This window comes from Hetaerina americana, unplaced genomic scaffold (genome assembly GCF_022747635.1).
Source record: "Hetaerina americana unplaced genomic scaffold, ioHetAmer1.1.p SCAF_13, whole genome shotgun sequence".
Classification (NCBI taxonomy): Eukaryota; Metazoa; Arthropoda; class Insecta; order Odonata; family Calopterygidae; genus Hetaerina; species Hetaerina americana.
The window spans coordinates 13,948,082-13,969,541 of record NW_027286403.1 but is presented as its reverse complement, the minus strand read 5'-3'; the positions used below and the strand labels follow the sequence as shown (position 1 = coordinate 13,969,541).

The 21,460-nt window shown below is 38.2% G+C and overlaps 1 protein-coding gene across 1 annotated transcript in view; it reads right to left on the bottom strand.

Moving 5' to 3' along the window:
• LOC139686135 (trypsin-1-like) overlaps positions 1–21,460 on the bottom strand; it is a 43,729-nt gene that overhangs the window by 21,326 nt on the left and 943 nt on the right. The window lies entirely within an intron of this gene.

The window sequence follows — 21,460 nt, the reverse complement described above, 5'->3', positions numbered from 1 at the left end:
GTGACAAGTTTCTGTATTCCTGCTGCATAGTCCTTCGCCGCCAGCTCATTGAGATACGCGAGGGACCCATCTTGCACAAATTTTTGCATAATGCAGATGGTGTTTAACAATTTCATGAACAATTGTTCGAGAAACATTGGGAAAATGCTCACAGATGTCATCAATTGTGACGCGCCGATCGTTCCTCACGAATTCGTCAACTGAGCAACGTTTCTTGCATTGAGGAATTTAATCACTGCCCTCACTTCACAACTGGCGGCGTTCTCAATTTTTTTAAACATTGTAAACAATCACAGAAACAACACAGGCAATGCTAGCGTCACGCAACTTGGCTCAGAGAAGGCAGACAAGCCACTGAAGCTATCTGACCTCGTCCAGCGGCTACTCGCGTCGTCAGCACTTCATGCGGCACGAACGGGTACTACTTTCCGGATGACCCTCGTATTATGCACAACGTACAACTGATAATTCTTCAAATTGGAAAATACACAAATTGGAAATCTACATGGAGAGTAGGCAGAGGGACGAATATAATTTGTCTTCCTAGTGGTGTCCATTTATGAGGGGCAGTCAAATGAAAACCGAACACCAGATACAACAACCAGTCCGCGCACCAACAACGACATAACCCAACATCTGCGTGCGCCTGTGAGTTGTCACTATGCAGTTCTCCCACTACAGCTATAGCAGTATCGATACGAAAAAAGCTAGGTTCTAGCTTTTAGCAGACTATGCGTTATGACGGGTGTTTGGTTGTCATTAGACTACCCCTAGTACATTAAAGGCCAATACATCGTAGACCCATAAATTTGTACATTTTTTGACTTATTTGAGAAGATATTACGGCTACTCAAAATGATATTCACTATCAAAGGAATTATTTTTTCAACTTTCTTTTAATGTGACATGGGCAGGGTTTGTACAAAAAGTACCGGTAACTATTTTTTCCTAACGTGTGCGTAAAGTGCTGAATTCAGACCGTCGGTTAGGAGTGCACATGATCACAGATAGTATTTGCATTGATAAGATGACCTTTATTTATTATTAAGGACACCATTATTACTGAAAATTTGGCAATGCCAAAGATCTGCACTAAACTCGTCCCAAAGGCCTTGACGGACGAACAAGAGTTGAGTGCGCCCTGGCGAAGACCCACACCGGCATCGCGACGACTCCTCAACCCCCTTACAGTTCCTACTTGGCTCCGGCAGGCTATTTCCTAATCCAAAAAGTGAAATCCTCCCTCAAAAGGCACCACCATGGGGCCCTAAGTTCCGTCTTAAGGACCCTTAAGGACCTTCCACAATCCGCCTACCATGGAGCCTTTGAATCGTGGAAAAGCCGCTGAAAAAAGTGTGTCGAAGCTAAGTGGATGTATTTCGAAGAATTTCGAGACATTATAGGAATATAAAAAATAAATCTATTTTTCCGGAACTTTCCCGATACTTTTTATATAAACTTTGTATGTAGGAGTTTTGTACACTTACATGATCCCGGATTGAACATTGGGAAAGGAATTATGTGGCTGTTGCGACTGACAACTATTATTTCCTTATTTTGGTCTATCCTACTATTATGATATTGGTTAGAAGTTTTACCCCAATATCGACAAAAAAATCATGTGATTTTTAATTATGTAGGATGTTAAATTCGTGCAGGTTATCCTCTTGCTCCTTGTGGCACTTATCCTTGGTTTAACATTAATCGTGTCACGTATTGCAGCTGTATTTAATGGGGTGGGAATGTAGCCAGTGCGCATGATCACTCAGCGTTTATCAAACATTACTGAAATATTTCGGCGAGTGGCACCCATCCTGTGATGGTTCCTCATTAATCGAATCTGCAAACTAATATAATGTGGGATAATCAACATACAGCCTTGAATAAACGCTATAATTGAACGGCGAGATACGTTATTTATATTTCATTCTCATTCCGAGGATAATTTTTCACCTGTCTCCTTGTGATACGAGAGAGACTAAAGGTATTCCGTCCCTACCACAAGTAGGCACTGCGTAGGAGTGAGTATTCGCTATAACCAGTCTCACCATGCCAGCACCATGTGTTCGAGGCATAGACTTCCATTTAACATATTCGTCACAAGTTTACGTGTTCGTAATTATACCATTTTATGCATCACAAAAGGGATATCGCAGCCGATTATTTTTATTTAAAATCTCTAATATATTGTTGTTGTTATTTCCAAAATATTTTTCAAAATTCCTAAAGTATATATTTAATTTCGTTCAATAAACGAGTGAATCCGATGCATGCATGGAATTTTCAGTAATTTTCTCACCATTTTACATCAGTAACTTATTTCTGATTTAATAAATGGTTCTAGTTTTACAGCTCTGAACCAGTATGGAGCTCATAGCTTCTCAGCGTTGCCATATCGGTGCGACGTCACGATGTAGGTCGGACGTAAATAAATTTGGTGAATCAATGCATCGAAATTTTAAGTCGAAGAATTTGATTGTGTCACCAAATTGATCCAAGTTATAGGTGACGATTTGCAATATTTCTGAATTGATTAGAAGTTGCATTTACGAGAAATTTTACAACGAAACAAATTTAAGTACAAGAGGCCTAGACTGCCTCTTTTGACAAGGGACTCTAGGCTCCACGGCTAAGGAAACGGAAGCAATTCAGTTAGGGTTTAACGGACACGATTTTTCTGAGGTTGCTAGTGGAGGGGCTATGAATGTAATCGTTGAGGAATTCCCCGGGAAATTACGTACTTTTCCCAAACGTAGCAATTAATCGGAAAACAACATGGACTAAATTCAGTTCAATTTTTATTCAATCGTCTTTGTCTATCAGTAAGAAGTGATTAATTTTGAATTTCATTAACATGGACAATTTTATCCCACACGGGAAAATACATATGACGGCGATGAAAAACTACGAATCAAAAAGGGGACCAGAATTGCAAAGATGGGTGTAGAAAGAAAAGACTCCTTCCCATCCTTTGAAAGAAGTGGATATATCAGTCATGATTTCCGAAGGACCACGGCATTACTGTTGCAGATGCATTCTGGAGGGCCACGAGAGACTACCGGAGCTCGACTGTGACGAATTAGGCAGGAGAATAGAACGCCAATGCAAACCATCACACTGTAATAAAACGGAGATCAAGGTACAGAAGTACTGGAGATGGAGTACAAAGTTGGAGCTCGAGGGCTGTGCCAAAATGCCTCCCACATCCGGCCGTCCATGTGGCGATCTCCCTCTCGGGCTTCAATCCCCTTTTCCTTTCGATGGAAAATATTTAGTGCGTTAGGGGGCACGCAAAAACTGAACAACCCGAAGGATAAGAAGGAAGGAAGACTCGCAATATAAGATTAGAGAGGGCAGAGGGAAAGGGAAAGTGAAGTACCCACTACCAGGGACCTGAGCAATCCGATGCAAGAGGAAGTTCGACGTCCGCCCCCTCGCTCCCCTCTCTCAAAGGGGGATGACCTTGCTTGCTTCCTCCGAGGTTCAAGGTGGGGATGTCTTACGCACATTTCAAAGGAATCGGCTGCAGACCCCCTTCTATCAGATTCAGTAGGAGAAGACACCTTAGCTCCGGTGTCCCGGTCGTTGACAAAGGTAGAAGAAACCCCGAGGGAACGAGCGAAAGGGAAAAGCAGTCTTTGTCGACGCTGATGTTTGCGATTTTATGCATACCTGTTGTCTACTGATTGAAGGAAATACTCGAGAAAGTGCATAGCTTCGGTGGGGAGTGTGCTTAACTAAAAGCAAGACAGTGGGAGTAAACATATTTCTTCTCCGCCGGAACTTCTGGAAACAGGGAGTGTTATGTGTATGCTACCATCCGGTTCCTACCTTCGACGTCAATTTGGAAAAACAATGTTTGTTTAATTTTTTTCCGAACATTTTATGGATTATTTTTGGTGGAATTCGTTCACTCCTCTTAGAATATCGCCAAACACTGCGGAGCACTTCGAAGATGTCCAGCATAGGTCGGAGTAAAATCAAATCGGAGACGAATCTCCGACGACATAGGGGAGGATCAGAAGGCCTCGGGCCGGAGCACATTGGGGTTTATTGGAACGCTTATCGGATGCATTAATCGAATTCCTAAGCTGCCTACGTTCCATTACAATTTTCCCTCAGTGCATTCTCCTATGTGATTCCTCGAGGAAGAAGTAAGCAGCAACTAATTGCTCGCCCATTATTAAACGAGACAAGAAACAAGACAATTTTCAATGTCCAAACGTAAAAAGACAACTTATTCGGTAGGAAATTATTTCATGCACCCCTTAATTAATAAAAAATGAAATGCAGCGCCATACGACATATAAGAAACTATTCGAGCTCTATAACTCCAAACGAAGGTAATAATGCTTGATAAGAAACCGCACTGTGAAAAATATATTTCGTAAACTTACCAAAAATTAATTTTTTTAATTCTATCACACATTTCCTTGTAGACAAGTTTAATAAATAGTTATTTATTTATTGTTAATGACATTTCTCTGATTATATTAAGTGTGATCTCTATAACCGCATATTATTTGTAATGAAAAGGGTTCAATAATTTTTGACAGATGAAATTTTTTGTCTCAGACGTAACTTATTGAAATTTACAAAACATATTGAAATATTTAACGCTAACGAGGGAGGTAGATGACATATCAAATCGGATCGTCGAGTGACTATAATAGCAGGATGAGTTTCCGCGAGGAATGCCTGAGACTTTTTCTTCTTTCCTGAAATTCCGAACTACCTTCATCCTTTTTTACTTTCTATTGTGACGGCCGTTCCTGCAGGAATGGAGAGCATACCAATATTTTAAATATTAAATTCATAGAGAATTTAATCGAAGGAAAACACTCCGATGCATGCTTTCTGCCAACCCCATTATGAGCTCTCGTAATTACGACCTTAAAGCGACGAAAGGACTTACGTTTTCTGATGATAGCAGGTAAGATCTGCGTGCATGATAAATGCTCCTGGTGAAGTCATTCATGACAGATTGGTCAAAGAATAGGAACCGGACAAAGGTAGTATATGCTTCTTCAGCGTGGTGGTTGCAGAGGTAACTTTGACGCATTCTTTGATTTACATTCAAATTAAAACAATAGACTTATGCAGAAGGAATGAATCAATTATAACGAAGACTTGGTTTAAACACTACAATAAATATATATATGCATATATATATATATATACATAAATATATGTATATGTATATTTATATATGTGTATATATATATATATATATATATATATATATATATATATATAATTGTAATTAATTCGCCCAGTTTCCCAGGAGCAGATGAGACTTTAGATCAGAATTCAGAAGCTAGTGCTACTTAAATGTAACATCAGGTTCAAGAGGATAAAACAGGGAAGTCAGATGAGGAAATGGAATGAAGAAAAATCGACCAGGAAGGACAATAATGAGCACCAGGGGGCTGTTGGAAAAATTTATGAGTGAGAACAGAGTGACGTGTACAGTAGAAAAAGATGAGAACATCGCAAAAAAGGGATAAGAAAAGCCGCAATGGAAACTATGGGGACAGTAAATAGGAAAATGACAATGAACCCAAGGATTACAGAAAAGATGAAAAGGAAAATGGTCGAGAGGAGCTAATGGAAGAATGAAAATTAGGTCAAGGAAGTGCATAGAGATTAGTAATGAACATGGGTGGAAAATTAAGAGAGCGAAAGAATGTGGTGGGAGCTGTAGGAATGGGAGAGGCCATAGAGGAATGCCAAAATGAGTGAGCTGGGGAGGAAAGTGAAAGCACTGCCGGAAAGTAAGAGGGGATAATCCGCGCAAACAATCAAATAAAAGTCAGGAAAATTATTTATTGGACCAAGTAAGATTCGAGAGATGGAGGAATATGTAAATATAGCATGTGAATGTCATGTGAATGCCATGTGAATGTCATGTGAATGTCATGTGAATGTCATGTGAATAGCATGTGAATATGGCATGCATGAGGATAGCTTAGGTCCAGGCATATTTGGTTGCGAGATAGAAAGAAAATTGAGAATAATAGCATAAATTAGGCCGTGGGGGTAGATAACATCCCCGCGGAACTACTTAAGGGTTTAGGAACACGTGTTATTCCGTAACAATTTTGAGGGAGGAATTTGGCTGAAGAATTCGTCAGAACATTATTTGCTCCCATTTCAAAACGTTAAAGACGGCTGTATGAGAGGAATATATAGCTAATGATTGATTTTAATCAAACAAAAGATAGTACTTAGGATCATCAATGAAATAATGAAGAGATGGAAACATGAATATTAAGGGGATAATCAATTTGGGTTTAGAAAGTAAATAGGTACGTACGATGTCTTATGACTAATGAGATCTCTTATACGATAGAAGGAAAGATAGAATACAACAACGATGTATTTGTATCTTTCGTGGATTTCGAGAATACATTCGGTATAGTAAATGAAATAGTATTAATGAATGTATTACGGAGGATAGCTGTAGATTGAAGGGATAGAGTAGTTATCCGTAACCTTTATATCACTGACCTATTGTGTGAGGCGGATGGAGAGTCGGAATGGGAAATTTAAGAAGGTAGATGAGGTACGGCTGTCCATTATTTCTTATAACTTTCAACGTAACCGTGGAGAAAATGGTAAAAGGGGCTTAGAATAGCTGGTGGTAGGAATGGAAATAGATAGGGAATCCATAAAGTTGGATCTGCCACTGATCAAACTTAAGTTAGCCATTCTGCCAAAGGGTTACAGTCATTCCTGAACGCATTAACAAATAAGTGTGCGATAGGTATGGGATAAAAATTAATGTATGCAAAACAAAGGATATGAGGTGTTCAAGAGATAGGAAGGCTAAGTTAAGCGTTTATTGAAGGGCGTGAACTGGCGTAACTCGAACAGTTTAGCTATCTTGGAAATGTGTTTGACCAAAATGGAAGAATTGCTTAAGTCAAATGTCTTTTTTTTAAAGAGAAGGGAGTTGATGACAGCGAATTTGAGTAAGGATGTTTAGGAAAAGATTTGTTAAAATGAATCTTTGCATCAGAAAGTAGTTTTATCAGCACGGAACATTTGTCGTTGAGGCAAAATGATGGGTGGAGATTGGAGGCTTTTTAAATGTGGTCGTGGATAAGATTGGAAAGAGTGAAATGGGTGGAAAAGACAACAATTGAATTAAGTATCAGGCAATGTGGGGGAGGATAGAGAGCTGTTGGGGGAAACACGAAGGAAACAAAAAGGTGAATTCTCAGCGTTTAGATTGGTGATGGGATGTTGAAGATGAATGTTGAACGCTAAGAACTGCGTTAGAAGGGAGAATGTTAGGAATGGGATATGTAGATAGATAGTCGTCCTAATTTTGGGGTGAGATTGAGACTATGGAGTCTCTTCTACCACCTAACACCAGGGAGGCACGGGAGGAAAGAATAGGCATCTTGGACGGAATGAAAGGAGGTAGAGTTAATGCGGAATTGAGGATGGGTACTGTAGGGGGTCAGTTTGTGTCTTGCTAGGTTTTTTACGGTGTTTCCTATAGTTTCTTTGAATTTGACTCAAATTTATTTAGAACAGTAATAAATCATGCTTTATCCTTCAGCTTTTTTAGTCGTAGTGATAACATTTTTGTTTGTTGTTCCATGATAATGGTACCGCAATATGCCTGCGCGATTGAGAGAATGCACCACCTTGGTGCGTTGAGTGCGACTGCCCTATTAGTATCCAACATCTTCTGTTATTCCCGTGTACAAGGAGCTAAATATCTAAAATTTAATTTAGCTGACCATTTTGTCTTAGCCGAGTTTCATTTAAAAAAATTAAGATGTAATTTTAACAAAATTATAATTCATTGTTATTTTTAATGTATTTTTTACTGTGTTAATTTGTTTTACTTTTTAAATAAAACGGCTATATATATATATATATATATATATATATATATATATATATATATATATATATATATCTGCTATATCTCACGCAACTTTTACAGGGGTGTTCATAATTTGTCATGATTAATTTTTAAAATTTATTTTGATGCACAATAAATCGAGATTATGAGAGGTACAATATGGTCTTAGCCATCCGCATACACAAACAACAATACCACTTCGAAGCATCCAGTGTAAGCCACTAGCCTCCAACCAGTTTCTCTCTGCAGAAACTTGTTGTGGGAACGCCATATAAACTGCTTGAAACAGACTTTGTTCTAAGAATAAGACCAATTTCTGCGGAGTTAAAACATTAATCAGTGGTATGTGACGAATACTGAAGATGCACAACTACAGGTGAGTTCAAAGCTTTGGTGATGTGAGATGAATTGGAATGCGATTGGTCATTTTTTATCGATTTTGCTTTTATCAATATGAATGAGCACTGAATTACGTTTATGATGAAAACCATGCACGATGTTGTCCCATTAGAGGGAATGGAAATAGTCTAGGGAATGGAAAATTCCAGACTGACAAAGGAATCAATGTACAGCGGGGAAACTTTTAAGTTGTTTTGTTGAAAAATGTTGAATGTTAAAAATTGTTATGACCAACGCAGTAGCGTAATTACTTTGCTAGAAAATTTAGGCTGGGATTCCCTTAAACAGCGGCGTTTACAATATAGATTAAACTTATTAAAAACATTTAAAGATGGGTCCTTTTCCGATGAAATCAAGAACATAATACGAACCCCAACGTATTACGGGCGGAGGGATCACGAATATAAGATTAGAGAGATAGACTGCAAGACTGACAGGTTTAAGTGGTCATTTTTTCAAAGAACAATAAGAGACCAGAATGCTTGCAATCGAAATCCCCCACTAGTCGGCTCGATAATAAGTATTAACCTCCAAGGTAGCGAATGCGCATGGTTATACTAGTATATTTATATATTTTTTTTTCAGGTTCCCCCCACCTTTCGCCATCCATTTGAAAAACCCTAACCCCCTCATCCCTTACCCTTTCCTCCTGGTGCTGCACCCCCTGCCACACACCTTTTTGGTGGCTCGCAGGGTACTGATGTAGATGTAGATGTAGAAGTTCATATTTACTGAACTAACTTTCTTCATGCGAGAAAATTTCTTATACAAAATTGAAAGTGACCGAGCTTATTATTTTTCAACTTCATCAGCATATTATCTAAGGTTTCTCCTATAAATCAGACCAAAATCAAGATATATTTAACGGATTTTAGGGACGTTTACGTAATTTATGCTAAATAAACTCCGTGAAAGTTGTTAAAAACGTTAAAGATTGTACGTATAGATACGTACGATCCATTTTGGAAATAGACTAGATAGATAGACTTGATACTAAAACAATGTAATTTTGAAACATTAGGAATATGCAAGTTATGGGCCCATATCACGTAAAGTCTTCATTGAAATGCAAAAGAATTACTAAATTTTTACTACTCCAGGACTATAAAAAAATACTGCAATTCAGCATTGATAGCAGATTTCTGTAACAGCTATCATCTAAATGTGAATGTGAAACTGTGGATTTTATTCAAAGTGGTTAAAATAACCAAATGACTACTGAGGTATGCAATTTATTTTAGCACGAAACTCCTGATTCATATAACCCGCTTTTCATCGATTAATATTTACTTTAGGAAAGTATTTGTTCGTTAACTGTCCCATTTCATTCAATTTGCATGGATAATGATCCTCTACTACATGACTGGCGTGTCAACAGAGAACGGTGACAAAAGGAACCCGTAATAAAAAGAGACGTTTCAGGCGTGATAAGGTGGAATATCATGATCAATTAAAAATAGCAATTTTCCACAAAAATAAAGTTTAATGCGCACCGGTTTCAATGTTACTACATCATCATCAGGTCATGATGATGACGATGATGATGTAGTGACATTGAAACCGGTCGCATTAAACTTTATTTTTGTGGAAAATTGCTATTTTTAATTAAAAACGGAACATTGCCAACATTTCCAAACTTCAGCGTGTTTCCCCAAACATCATGTTTGTCGTGAATATTTCCGGATGAGCTATAAGGTCTAGCGCATCGGGTAACTTATAGGTTCAGATGGAAGAATAGAAGAGGTTATTAAACATTATATTCAGTGTCAAACACCTCGAGAGAACGTGATACGATTCAGTTACAGAGTTTTTAACCCATGAGAACCATTAGGCCTAACAAAAATATTTCCTCTAAAGCTATACAACTTGTGGGCTTAATTTATCGATCCGGTGAAGTAACTTACTTGCCTGCTCTTCACGCTTCTTTTTTTGCCTGTGCTCCTCCTGTACATCAATGCTGTTCCCAAATTTGGGCCACTCTCACACCCACTTCTCTCACACTACTTGATCGTCTGTTGAATTTCTTTCTCTCTGTCTTTCGCCACCATCATGCACACTTCCGTAACTTTTCTCTAGATAACGTTTAAATCCCCTTCTCTCGGGATTCCCTTACTTACTGATCACCGTGCCATAAATTATATAAATACATCCATTATGTCTCCATGATTTTGCTAACTGCACTTAATTGTTTATGTGGTGCTGCTATTTGTTATCCGTTAAGTTTCTATTTATGTCATCTGTTTTCCTTTGCTATTTGTCCAATGTAATTGGCGTGATACTGTTTTTGGACTAAATAAATATATGATTTCACAAAAATACTCCTAAAAATAATTCTCCTGGAATTAACACGAAAGGGAGTACTCTCGATAAAACTCGAAAGTCGCTATCATTATCCGTCCGTATAGGTTATGAATCCTGTGAATGATTTTATAGAGATTTTCAAGATATTCTTCAACCTTTAACAATCTCTTCATGAGTGAATTATTCAAAATTCGTCATTCGTTAGAAAACATCTTCTTATCTTTAAGCTACTACGCTCTACCATTAATTGCATCTGTTAATCTTACCTTCCGCGATTTCTTCTTTTCTGTATTCGAATAGATATTCGTAAACCTATGTTTAGGTAAGCTACCGATAAGAGTTGACAAATAGTACCCAGGTACCGCTAACTTTGAGGGTAACTAGGCTGAGGCAATGCCAGGGAAGTTTCTACTGAAGTTCCGCTGTAATGGTCAAATAGATAAATGAGGGATCAAACAAGCCTTTCGCTCAATAGAGACGAAGGTTTAACAAGCACGGGATTAATCTAACAAAATACCAGGAAATCCCTCCACGAATACTTTTATGATTTAATTAATAATCAGGGTTACGGAAACAAATTTTAAAATTATGGACGTCAAATGTGTTTTTTCCTGGTCACTGAAATTAAGATGTCATATATTTTGTCTCCCTTTGTGGTGGTCACTTCCCTCCAAGTGACACTTTTATCTGCGCTGCATCCAGCTGCTTAGCGGGTTACGTGTCATATTCAAATGACTCGTCTCGATTGCTTCTCGCACTGTGTTTGCTTCCTAATTTCTCTTCCCTCCGCCAAAATATCCGTGCATCTGTTTTCTCGGTTTTCTCACCTTCTTCAAACTTTCAAAAAAGAAACACAACTACGAAGACAAATGGAGCTTTTGTAAAACAATCGTGGAAGCAACCCAGTGCATGGTCAACACGTTTAGCAAATTAATGATACCAACTGGCTGCGTGGAGATAAAGCCCAACATCGGCACCGAATCCTCAACACTGTTAGCGATTTTGTCATTCCTAGGTGTGCACATACAAGGTTTGTATAAAAAGTATCGTCAAATCGGCACCGAATCCTCAACACTGTTAGCGATTTTGTCATTCCTAGGTGTGCACATACAAGGTTTGTATAAAAAGTATCGTCAACTATTTTTTTCTAACGTGTGCGTAAAGTACTGAATTCAGACCGCCGGTTAAGTTAGCGCATGATAGCAGATCGTATTGGCATCGATAAGATGACAGTGCACACCATTATTACTGAAAATTTGGCAATGCGAAAAATTTGCACAAAACACGTCCCGAAGGCCTTGACGGTTGACCAAGAGCAGAGTCGAATCCCTCCTTGCGAAGACCCGCAACGACATCGCGACGACTCCCCAACCCCCTTATAGTTCTGCATTGGCTCCGGCTGGTTATTTCCTGATCCAAAAAGTGAAATACTCTTTCAAATGACACCAGCATGGGATCCTGAGTTCCCTTAAAGAAGTTTGCAGCACGCACCGTTAAGGATCTTCCGGAATCCGCCAAACAGGGTGCCTCCGAGTCGTGGAAAAGTCGCTGGAAAAAGTGCGTTGACGCTCCAAGGATTTCCTTTGAAGAATTTTCAGGTCTTTTAGCAATATCTGCAATAAATCTATTTTCATGAAACTTTTCCTTTAACTTTATTTATGAACTATTTTTACCGTCATATAATTGAACAGTTCCTTCTTTCCCTAGGGGAAAGTGGTTTGGCCATGAAAATGCGTGTGAGTTTCATTTGTATGTGTCTCTCTTTGTTTTTTTCGCTAGCGCTATCTCGCTTCTCCGTTTACATTAATATTAACATATCATCTATATATATATATATATATATATATATATATATATATATATATATATATATATATATATATATATATGTGTGTGTGTGTGTGTGTGTGTGTGATTTCGTCGAAGTAACACGGAAGTGTTGAATAACAAGCTTGGACAGCAACAAACACTATAAGAACACATAAAAAGATCACCCACACGTTATTTCTTGATCATTTCGACGGAATTCAGCTCCGTCTTCATCGGAAGTAAGAGAAGTAATGACTCATCTGACGACTAAAACGAGAGGTGTTGCGTTTGTTTACGCCAATTCGTTACGCAGCAGCAGCGGTACGTGTCTTAACCTGTTCATCGCCGCGTGCAACGGCAGCAATGAAGGAGCTAGAGGAACAGAATGTGTGCGTGAATTTTGTTTCAAACTTGGAAAAAGTGCTACGGAGACATTTGGAATGATTCAGCAAGCCTCTGTTATGAAGCTATGAGTCGAAGCCAGTATTTTGAGTGGTAAAGTCGTCTTAAATCTGGCAGAACCTTGACAGATGAAGATTCGCGAACGGGGCGGCCTTCCACTTCGACAGACCCCAAACATACCAAATTGGTGAACGATTTGGTGCGGGAAAATCGCCGTTTCACTGTTAGGGAGATAGCCGAGGAAGTGAACATTAGTTTTGGATTCTGTCAGACAATTTTGACAGACATTTTGGGCATGACGCGCGTCTCATCAAAATTCGCATCGCGCGTCGCGCTGATCGTGACTGAGTTTTTTGCCAGAACCGGAACTTCCGTGAAGACGCAGCCACCTTACTCTCCAGACGTGGCTCCGCCAGACTTTTTTGTTTCCAAAGTTAAAAATCAACCTTGAAAGGGCGCCGATTCGGCTCTATTGTGGGCATAAAAACTAATAGTACGGCGGACCTGAAGAGGATCCCTAAGGCGGCTTACCAAGCAGGGTTCGAGAGCTGGAAGAAACGTTGGAAAAGGTGTGTCGTCAGCCAAGGCATGTACTTTGAGGGCAACAACTTCGATTAAACCTTATCCGTCGAAAAAAACAAGTTAGAAAATCAGTCCTGTCTTTATTCGATCACCCTGATTTTGATTACCCTGAACACGGTTACTAAGTGGTGTGATAGGGCCGTGACAGTTGCCCTTGGCTATTGGAGAAATTACTAGTGTTACTTGCAGGAGCATTAGGAATTATTTTATTTTTGGGAAGTTTCTGTGCACGCACGTGTTGATTTGTATTGCTGTGATAAGTATGGAAGGGGAGAAGGATTTTTTATACATGTATTCATTCTCCTTTCGCCACCAGGTATATTGGTATATTTCGCCAGGAAATCCCTCGTATTCTCGTTGTGCCCACTTTTAACTACGATTTGGGGTTGAAATTATTCCTTCTCAGTATTAAATATAATTCCATTTCATCTTTTAAGTTAAGTTGAGAACTAATGACCTAATAGGAATCAGTGGGGTAACTTGATATTGGAAACGGTATTCATGTTTACTCGCTACTTCTAATCACTGCTCCAGTTACGAGTACAGTGTTCAATAAAGTAACCTCTAATACCACCCTTTGATCACCCACTAGTGCTCGCACTCCCTGCTATGCAGCGTTTGTTACCTTAAAATGCAGAGTTTTAAGCTAAGTTAAAGCCTCAACATGTCCGGTTAAGCGAAGCCCAGATCCTATGGTGCCTTACTTTACGGGAGAAATATATGAAGGCCCTCAGAGCATCTTTGTAGTTGTGAGTCGGCAGTGGTCTTATGACCAATTTAGAGTTAAGTGCACGTACTTGTAGTATAGAATAAGATTATAGTCTAATTAGTTATTCTTCGCCTTACTAACTTCTCATACTCTGGACAAATCATTTCGCACCTGCCAATGCAATAACTATTCAATGGAATTGTTATCGCATCGGCAGCATTTCGGTTGCCTCTCGAAGATGTATCAATGAATTTTATTATATAATATTATTGACAGACCCTCCGTATTTTAATTAGTATTCAGTATTTGGCACTCCCTTCATTACAGCTCTAGGGGGTCATTGGGGCACGCAGATCCATCCATCTCGTCAAGGTTCCAGCCCTTGGCTGTTGCTACTTGACGGTTAATAAAACTACTAGTCATTATTTTACTGTTGATATTTATTTTTGGGACCATAGTGTTAACGTGAGTTAACACTATGGTCCCAAAAAAGCCATTGTAGTTGCGTAATTAACAAAAATAGGAAGCTAAGTTTTGTAATATTTAGGAACGATATGAGTATGGAATCATCGGAAGTGTGAAGGAATGGATTAAGGTACGTAATTCATAAGCGACAATTTACCAAGTGTCTTAAGTGCCTGGGGCTCCTGTCGAAGAGCCTTCAAAATCAAAAGTCTTTAGTAATCACCACCATAAGAGTGAAGGGGCAACGTCAGAGTGGCCGATTTAAAGCGGAATATAAGTACCAGCGAAGCCCCAGAGACTAACCAGATACTTAATACAATATCTTCAAATTCTCATTCCTGGTTTTTAATATCTTGACTTTTAAATATAAAGCATAATTTATTTCCAAAAAAAATTGTTTATATCCAGTCTCTAATTATTTTTATCATTGCATAAATAATTACATGGGTACAGAAAATGCTTCTAGGATGAAACACATCAATAGGTTCTCATGAAACACATCGATGAACCACATTCATCATGGCACTTTTTAAATCCCGCCAGAAAAATATAGAATCCGGCTTTGTAACTAACTCCTTTCTTCTTCCTCAAGCATGAACGTAACAAGATAAATCATTTAATATGGACATTGAACAATTTCACGAAGCGAAGCTTGAAAGTGTAGAGTATATAGAGTCAAAGAATTTATTATTCATTCGCAAATTAATCTCTCCAGCTTGAAGAAGTCCGACCTCACTCATGTAAGGCAGGAGACAATGCACTGTGAATATGGCTATGGAAGCTGGGGACGGGCTAGCCTTAGGGGTGATGAAGAGGTGATGGAGGGATCGAACAGTGAAGAATTATTTTGTGGGAAAGATTGGTTAAACTATTTCAGTCATTTAGCGATGCTTAAAAATGCTTATAAAACTGAAATGAGCTGTCCAACACCATGCCTCTCCTAAAAGTCAATGACAAATTTAATATAGCAGCTTTTATCCCAATTTAAAATGAGCAAAGTTGGTGGAATAGTATGTTACTCTGTGGACGGAGATCACTCTGAAGGTCATTGATATCTCTTTCTCTACAATAACCGGGAACACATCATTATGATAGTTCAGCTTACGGCAATCTAAATTTGGAATCTATGTACTGGCTGTGTCCCTCGGAAGTTTATCTCAGAAAAGTATAAAGTTGAAATAGTATTGGACGATATTTACTTTCGTAGGTGATCCTTAATAAAACGAGTGTTCCTTTATTAAATATTCGTAATTGTGTGCATGCAAGTATTTTGCTGAGTGTGAGAATGATATCCATAAAAATGAGAACAACATTGTAGTTGATGCCATTTCACTTCTCTCAGGATGGAATGCTTAAAATTTAGCTAAATACAACGTGTGATAAGAATAATGCATAAGACCCTAATTGTTATACATAGCTCCTCTAAATATCTAAGCCAAGACAGCCTAGTTTGACTACGAAAGTGGTATTAGTAATTCGTGTAGTGCTCCCGTTAGTATTTGCAAGTTTTACAAATTAGACCGTGAGCTGTGAACTGCTTGATTACATTTGATGGAAGTATAGGGACATGAATGATTATTTCAGTTGCGTGATGCTGTACACCATCTCTTTTTTATTTTCGACCTGTGATAGATCATTACGCAGAAAAAGTGAGAAAAAACATTGATGATGAGGATATCCCGCTCTCATTACATCAGTTTTCCTCTTGGTTACCGATGTATTCAAATTTTTTTAGTGAAATTTCACATACATTTTTCAAGTATTCAAAAGGATATGGCATAAAATGGTCACTTTAAGCAATTGAGAATCATAGTATAGAGCAACCAAAGTTCTACCCAGTCATTTAAAACACATAAACACGTTTTCCAAAAGCAACTCCACGAGAATGGTTTCAAAGATTTTTTGCTAAGTTAAGTAAAACTATTTCTCTACCCCTATAGCGTTAGCCGCATCCACGGGTGTGTGCCTTTCTCCAGGAATGTAGCCCAGGGCAGCACGGGGGCATCAAACCCTCCAAAACATTATGTAGTTTTCAAAATATCTGCTGTTTAACCCGTAGGTATTTTAAATAACCTACTTTTGTACACTGCGTGTTAGCCCATTGTTTTAATTGCATGATCTACTACACATCATTGAAATTAAGGCTCGGCTTCTTTAGATCAGGAGCTTGAGAGGCTCCTCTAAAAACAAATTCCAGGCTACTTCCTGTTTCTCTCTCTTTTACTCCTGTTTTATTCAAGCTCTCTGTGACAAATACATTCCAAATGGAAGATAACCGTGACTTGAGGCCCTCTGCATCCACGGCGGTCAGGTTTAATCCCAGTCGACCTAGATTTTTATTTCGGTATTTGAATGCACTGGGGAGGTATGTAGGTCCACACTTATAATTCGAGATTCCAGCCATCACGTTCATTTCCTTTCCTACTCCACTCCGTTTAATGCAGCACAGATTTGATATTTGGTCTGACTGCTTCTGAAGACCTTTTAGAAAAAACTTTAGATGAAATGCGATGTAATGCGGGGAAAAAGATTTGGAAATCACTACTGTTAATATATTTCCGGCATTCGAAGTTAGGTATCCATTCATTCATTTCAGTTTAAGGAGGGCTTCGGAAGGAAATTTCTGATGCGTGCCAACAGAATGGTAGACAGATAGCAAATGGACAGGCAGATTAAACAGGTATGGACATTATTTGAAAGACGCAATAGAATAATTGATTTTCTGTAGCAGTTTCATTTTCTTCAGTGACTCGTGAGTGTTATTTACATTTCTGCTCTTTTGACCTCTGATCTACTCCTTGCTTTAATGATGGACTATATTAGCATTGAAATCCAATATGGCCACATAAAAGACTGCTGGAGGAAGTTACAGATTGAAGGAACAGTTAAGTCCGTGAAGAATGTCACCCAGACCATAAAAGTCGGAATAAAGAATTCTTAAGTTCTATTGATTTGATCTAAAGTTTTTTCTAAGACGTCTACTAGCATAAGTATGCAAGGTAAATTCTACGAAATCTCAAAAAAACCGGCAAACTCTCATTACAGAAAATTTACGTGGTAGAACGAGTAAACGACGAACGGGTTCTTGCTAATTTGTATGCCTAATCCCCTCGTTGAGGACTACTCATATGCTTAAAGAGCGGGTCATGGGTGACCGGTTTTTACTGGGGATGATATTATTCTAGAAGTACCGTGATAAATTACCCACCTTTCCTCTTTCTTCCTGACGATTTAATATAAGATCAATAAACCTTTAAAGAGGCCCTTTTAGCCTCAGTGGACCTTTTGGCAAACAACTCCGTTGGTGTGCCGTTAGAATGCACTTAAATAGTTGTTTAAGGGAAAATAATTTGTGCTCGCCGCGGGGGCATATATTTGATATGAAATCGAGGTTACGTTCTTTTGACTTCATATAGGAAGAGAACGATGAAATTATAGGTCGACGCATTTTGAATTAATAATTACAACACTTTATATATGTTAGCATGCGCCTGAGTGGGTATGGAAAAGGATTGAAGCCTATTGAAATGCTTGCAGCTCTGATTTCTGAGCAGAAAATCCAATGCGTATAGTATTAACAGTGTAATCCTAAGCAGTTCATAAACTCAAGAGCCATTAAAACAAGAATAGGGGATATCCCTTCTTATCTAGACATACTGAATTCAATACTAAATTTAAGGAAGCAAAATAATACTAAATTAAAAGCAAGTAAAAAAACCTCTACAAGAAATGAGAGCATAAAGATCCTGCCAAAATATTTTTTACCGCCTCGAAACATAACAAATTTAACAGACATTCCACATATTCTGAAGATATAATAAAAAAATTCATTTTCTTATATTATACTGATATACTTCCGTAGTTAAGTTGCGTATTTCTATTATGCAAAGTGAGAATAACTGACAAGTTTTAATAAATCTCGTGTTCCTTTCTAAAAATATATTTTTCTCTTATGGTTTCGTTGATCTGCCAAATGATACAGTATTTTTTTAAATCCTCAGACGCTGATAGCAATGCTAAAGGGACATATTATTCTGCTATTTTCCGCATTTACCTATTAAAACATTATAAGTATATTTAGACGAATTTAACAGAATAGCAGAATACACGTTGCCAGAAATTTAAACCTTGTGTCCTCCGACATTCCGGAAGCTACACATCCGAGGCTGATTAATGCGGACTATTTTAAATGAAATAGAAATTCAACTAAAATCATTATTGCTCTATTCTCCATTATCCTTCATTGTAAGGGAAACACTCGTGAATGCTTGGGATAAAATTGGGATTGAGGTAAATCCCGCTTTTTTGCTACTTTCATGCCATCTATTTATAATGACGATGAAACATTTTTGTTAGTTGAGTTATTTACTTAATATAGTCACGTTTGAGTACCGTGTATACGAAGCCTATGCTTTCACCAAACGTCCAGTAACTTATTGCACTTATTGTGGGATAACCTTGACGACTTGTACGGAGGCAATAATTTTAGGGCATCAATGGAGTTTGTGCACGCGCAAAACTTTTAACTGACTGTTGAAAGAAAAAGTACAAATTGTAAACAATAGAGTCCACAGATTTTTGACATCTGATTGCCTCTTATGCATATTCCTATCTTTTATGCATATTCAGCAAATGAAGGAGCATTTAAAATCTTCTGTGGAAATATAAGAGTTATACAGACGAAAAGCATAACGAGCATACCATAAAACATTTCTCGCATTTAGTGCATTTAGTATGAACCTAGAATACGGTAGAGTTGGATTGAAAAATGTGTCATTAAACTTAACGCCTTGGATGTGTAAACCGAAAATTATTTTTGAAAATAATCACTTTTCCACTTTCGATTAGAATAACCTCTTGAAGTGAGAATTGATAATAATTCACCAATCGTCGTGAAATTGAGATTGTTATTCAAAACTACAATTCGGGAGATTTGTGTCGCCACCAAAGCAGAGTAATCAACCAGCAGGCTGATTGCTGGTTGCACTTCCTAATAAACCTTACTGTGGGTGAAGTTCTCACATTGGATATGGGGGCTAGCTTCTTTCTCCGTTGCCCAGGAAGATCTGGTACCCAAAAAACTTGCGAAGCTTTTGCTAAACTAAGAGTGCCGAGAGGAATCGTCCGAAATCAAACCTGGTCCCATTGATCAAGAATTCAGTCTTCTACGCAATGGACTACCACTCTTTTTGAGCCATAGCGCTTTACTTTATAGAGTTCTAGGTATATTGCATCAGGTGTTTATAGCAATACTTTCCCGTCCCCGGAATGAAAAATCAGGGCAAATCCTCCGTTGTGAAATTGAGGAAGTTGCGACCGAATGGAGTGTACCAACGCCCAGGTCAATGCTCAAAACCTGCATCCAAGGGCACACCATTTCGGGAGGGGTAACATCGCCCACGTCCTCTGTGCGGTGGCGATCAATTGCTTTTTGCAGTATCGAATGAGTCATCCATAAAAATTTCCTCTACCTGTTGGTTTACTCACTGGCCGTTCAATATACGTATAATTCATGTTTTCGGAACTCCAGAGATATTTGTACATGATAATTCGCATAATTGAACGGTAAATGCTTTTTCCTGCCTCTGATACGTTAAGGGAACTCGTAGTGATTTAAAGATTCAATTTAATTAAGTGTGAATAAAAACGAATTAAATAAAGCCTAATTTTTAATATGAAGTTAGCGATCTTCTGGGAAAAGTGTTTTATTTTCGATGTATAGGATTAAGAAGAAAATGTCATTTATGAGTCGGCTTCGAGATACCCAAGATTTACAGGATCCACAAGTTCGTTGGGACCTACAAATGCATCCTCTATTGCAAGGTATTTTGAAAAATGTGTCAGTATTCGTAAATTAACTGCTCACTTTAAAGTCATCGTTAGCAGTGCATGACTTTCTTGAATTCAAATTTACAAGGAACTCTAATATGTTACGGTAATAGTAGCACGCTTTATAAAAATATCTTTCAGAAGCACAAATCTTGCCAAAAATGTTTTGTGAACGTCCTTCAAATGTCGTTGATTCAATAGTTCGCTTCAATAGTTTTGTTCCCATTTAGTAATTAAAACCTGTAACGCAAAGCATTTGAGAAATCGACCCAGTGAAAATGAGTTATTCACCATGCCGAATGCTTACAAAAAGTTTCCTTGCCTCAGGTAATGCTTTACATTGAATAGCTGTAAGCGGCGAAGGAATAGACTTCTTCTGTCTAATCAAATTTGTACAAATTAGTCTCATGTGAAACCCACTTTGAATAAGCTCATTTATGTTGTTCTTTCGCAGTCCAAACAATTTTCCACGAAAGATTTGCCTTAATATCACACTGATTTTAATAATAAACCGTTAACTTAATCGTTATTTGATTAGACATGGAAGAGTTAAATAAATGAAATAAAGAGATTTATATAGTGAATTCACCTCCCTCTAATACGGTCAAATCACCACCTGAATCCCTAAGAGGTCTAACGATATACTTTGGTATTCCTCATCAGGAAATGTAGCAGCGGAGTTATGGGAATTTGGGCGCCATAAATACCTATTCATTAGAGTCCAAATGATAATACTAAAACCATCCTAAGGAATTCAAAGTCTTCCGCCCCATCCCTTTGCAAGTAGAATACGGTTCTCGGTTCACCGTAGGGATTCCACGGCAGGAATTTGAACATACCTTAGGGAAGTAGGGTGGGGATGGCAGCAGCATTGACATCCGTTGAAATTTTTCTCCGCAAGACAATGAATACAAGAAAATAAAAATTATGCAAATCAACCAATGTCGTGTTATCGGAATTTGGAGGAAAAGGAACGTTGTCAGCATTTGTAATTTCTCTTAGTTATATGCCCAGTCGTCAGTTTACCCAAGTAAAGATTAACTCGGGCATCGAAATCCCTTTACATATGTGCTTTCTAATGC